The sequence below is a fragment of the Cornus florida genome, unplaced genomic scaffold, assembly GCF_030987335.1.
Source record: "Cornus florida cultivar Cherokee Brave unplaced genomic scaffold, ASM3098733v1 CherokeeBrave_3.0.0_Hap2_Chr09, whole genome shotgun sequence".
Classification (NCBI taxonomy): domain Eukaryota; kingdom Viridiplantae; phylum Streptophyta; class Magnoliopsida; order Cornales; family Cornaceae; genus Cornus; species Cornus florida.
In genome coordinates, this window is record NW_026775579.1 from 68,949,568 (window position 1) to 68,953,948 (window position 4,381).

The window sequence follows — 4,381 nt, forward strand, 5'->3', positions numbered from 1 at the left end:
CCAAACATCTGCTTCATTCCATGAAACATCATGTGTCCACCAAAATAAATAAAGAACTAAGAGTTGTGAACCTCAGTCCTTACATCCTCCGTCCAATTTGTCTACAGAAAGTACCGGTAGTCTGGTACCACCAGCTTTTATCTGCACTCATTGTTTAATTTGGAGCATCGTTAAAAACTAACTCTGCATCTAAATCTATACATTTTGATCCATGATATACTTACCGATATAGAAAGTCAATCGGTAATTCTATTTATCAAAAGTCTACAAACTACAACTTTTCCACATACATCATACACCTCTTCCTTAGGTGTTTGGTCTCACCTTCATGTCTTTGACATCCTACTGCACTAACATAAGTAAGTGTCTATTAGACTTCCTGTCTAACTTCAAAAGAATATGGAATCTTTCTATCCTCCAAAAAGTCAGCAATTTCCTAGCAACAACTATTTGTTGTGAACTGTGACCTATAAAAAAAAAAATTTCCCATATTATTTGTGCAAATGAAGAGACTTTTCTTCCTCCTCGATATACAACCCCGGCAACTCCTCCTAATGACCCGCTCTCATGAATTAGATTCTTGATTAAGAATAGACTAATGAATAGTTAGTCCGTCTACTATCCTCAGTCGGTGTCATTCCAATAAGTACTTAAACCAATACTAAATCCTCCAGCCGACTTGGGAACAACTTTTGAAATTCCTAAAAAAATGTTCAGCAAAGTCAGTACCTCCGATATATTATCGTGGCGTTAAAGTATATCAAACTAATCGTACCAGATTATTTGACTCGTACTACTGGTTTAATTATCCCATCCTGAAAACATACTATCATTACGCATGTCTAGGTTCAATAAATTGGCTAAAATTATGTATATCTACCAAATCCTATGATCACATGCTCATAATCTTAGCATAAGTAATGCTATTCCTCCAAAACAGTAGTTGGTTGATCACACACTTGCGTTCCTAACTAAACTACATTCCCAATCCTGAATAATTGACGAAAATGAAACACATAAGATACATATAATAAACAAAAATATAACCCTACCTAAAATATTGTTCTTTCTAGAAAAGAAAGTCTCTTTTGGAATCAACCTTTCCAGATTGGTTCACAATTTCCTTTTATAGTTTCATAGGTACTTACCCAACCTCGAACCATATCCTTTAAACATAGCTTAAAAACAAAATCTATGTGCCTAAACAAATACCAAATGCTTAACCCTCATCCTCCTTATATGCAGAATGCAAACCATCTAACGTAGCTTTGTACAACAACTTAGAACCTCACAACCTAATCCCCATACTCTCCGGAATGTGATATAAAATTATTACTTCATTCCAATAAAACCTCCATCCGATTCCTAAACTCCTGAAGAGTTTTTTTATCTACCTCTTTTAAAGGTAAAACGAAAGTTTTAACTATATGTAGATTGATTCACACCAACTCTATCAGTATCATTCACTATACTACTAGCGAATAAAATCACTCTTGTGCGATCATTCATCTTTAAGATTCAGTATATTTTCAGCCTCATCCTCTTCGATTTTCTCCTTTTTGAGAAAACTAAAATCTTATAGGCCTAAGATGCGGTGACTTATCATACACACCTAAATCCTTCATTGGCTTATACTTTTAAAAGTAACACCAACCAGAACTAAACCCTCGATCCCAAGTTTTGCTTCTGGTAAAGAACTCGATAACGTACTCCTTTACTCCTTTGGGTCTGTATCGCTTTTGCCTTGGACCCCATCGTCCTCCTAATATCAACCATTCCATAACTATGGAATATAATTGACATCTGCTCCTCCTAAAGAACCGTAAATAGAGTATAACGAACCTTAATATGGCTCTAAGTTTTAAGAGACGCAACGCGTAAGTCATATAACGGAAGACACTCCTAAGGACACTAGAACCTGGAGTGCTATGATATCAACTATGATACCCCTCGATTCTAAAGCCACGGGTGATCAAGTCCAAGCACAGATCCGAGGGATATCAGACAATTAATATGTAAACAAGCAGGAATACAAAAGAATTAAGAAATAAATTTAAAACTGAAAAGAATTCTAAATATGAAAATCCTCCAAAAGATTATACATTAATATAATTTAAACTTTCCAATCCGTATAACTCGGGAATCCATATAGTAGACCCCTAATAATCCAAAATGAAAGTAAACTACAGAACCAAAATCCAAAACAAAAATAAGAACGGAAGTCCTATATAGTCGAAGGAGTGAGTGACTGTATCTGCTCAGCACGATCAAGCTCTAAGCCTGGAACTGACGAACACCTAAAAAATAAGAATGGGTCAGGCCCACATGCAAGTTCTATCCTACAATAATCCATACAGAAACCCGATGCGCAGATACATCCTAGATAGCTCGGTAATAACTAAAATAGTCCATATAGATATAGATACACACTATAGGATGCTTACTAGCCTATAGTGTAGTTCACCCTGAATAGAAGGTAACATGTAAATCACATATTACGGTGTGCATGTGCACCTAGACCGATCAGGGAACATCAGCAATATCTAGTTACCCATCTTTTGCAATATACGCACCCTAACCATGATCCTGAGGCTCAAGCTCATATCATAGTACCATAAGTATATATATAAATCCTTCATAATATAGAAAAATAAAACAAACATCCGATATGTCGTTCAACTATTTTAGTTGACAAGATATGCATCCATGTAGGATTTAACTGTTTTAGTTAATCCATTCCGTATGTATTAATGGGTAGGCATTAGCGTTTTGATCTAATCCATCCCTAATATGCCACCATCCCATACCAGTGCATATAATGCATATAATCTATAAATGATGCGCACTCATTTGAACATCAAATACATCCAGAGACAAACATAATAGAAATCAGATATAGAAAAGATCCTATTATGCATCCAATATATGATTATAATCATAGAACCTCCATTTAAATTGCTAGAGTAATGATAAACAATTTAAAATATCCATATCCATATAATTGACAGAATATAAATTAAAACAGTTCATCAATTAACATTCATAGCATGATATAACAATATTCAGAATTATAAACTGAGCACATTATACTATAATTACAAAAATACCTTCATACTAATCCATTTAATTTACTAAATTAAAACCAGCAATTAAATCATCCTCAATCCTTGACGTCTTGCAAATTACTATTTAAATCTCACGACGTCCATTTAATCCTTAACTATAAATCCTATGCATGATATAATGACACTCAGAAGTCTAAACTGCACATTATATGAAACCCCAATAGTATTTTCATACTAATCCATTTAATTTGCTAAAATAAAACCAGCGATTAAAACTTCCTCAACTCCTGACAGCATATAAATTAATATCTAAATTTCATGACGTCCCTTTCCAGATCATAAACCCACATTCCTGGGCCTTAATTATATGATACATATCTTTGATATAAAATCCCAAAAAAATATCTTTCTTTTCAGTCCATTCAATTGGCTAAAACAACTAGCAATCAAATCTTTCTCCTTCCTTGACAACATACATATTATTTTTCTATATTTCATGATGTCCCATAATATAGCATAAACTAATATTCTTGGCCTTAAATATACTATATAAATGATTTAAAGACCCCTGTGACCTTCCAGAATTTTTATTTCAGCCCCTGCAGTCGAAAAAATACCAAAAACATACACCGTAGGTGTTTCAGTAAGGGAGCCTGCTCCCCCTTCATAAGAGCCGGTTCTCTCCCTTCTAGATCCAACTCTCCCTCATGGAGAGCCGGCTCTCTCACCTAGGGAGCCGGGTCCCTCCATTAGGGAGCCGACTCTTTCCCTAAGAGCCCAGCTTCTCCGCATCTGTTCTTCTTCTTCGCTTCCGGCGAAGTTCAACGTCTCTGTCCCAATATTTTTTTTAAAGTTCTTAGGGTTCAATTTAAGTTTCAACAGTCCTAGAAACTCCTCAAATTCCAGTATGAATTAATTGACAGAAGCTTAAATCATGATCGAAACAGTTAATGAACAAAACAGTTACAGTTTAAACAAAGGCATACAACGGATTACAGTTTAATTTATCATGCATCACACATCCATTTTAAAGTTTAATTAAATTCCTGGAGACTATATAGAATGCACAAAACACAGGTTTAAGGGAACGAGATAGAATAAAACTTGCCTTCAGTTTCAGTTTTGAAACCTTAAACCACCATCTTTGAATTTCGGCGAATCCCAAGACTGTTCTCCACTTCTATTCACTGTTCTCCTCTTCTGTTGCCTCTTGGTTCCACCCATAAACAACTCCCTTTCCTTATTCCTTGAGCCTTTCTGCTTCCTCTCAAGTTTCTCTCTCTTTTCCTCCCAAATCTTTCTCTGTATCTCTCTGC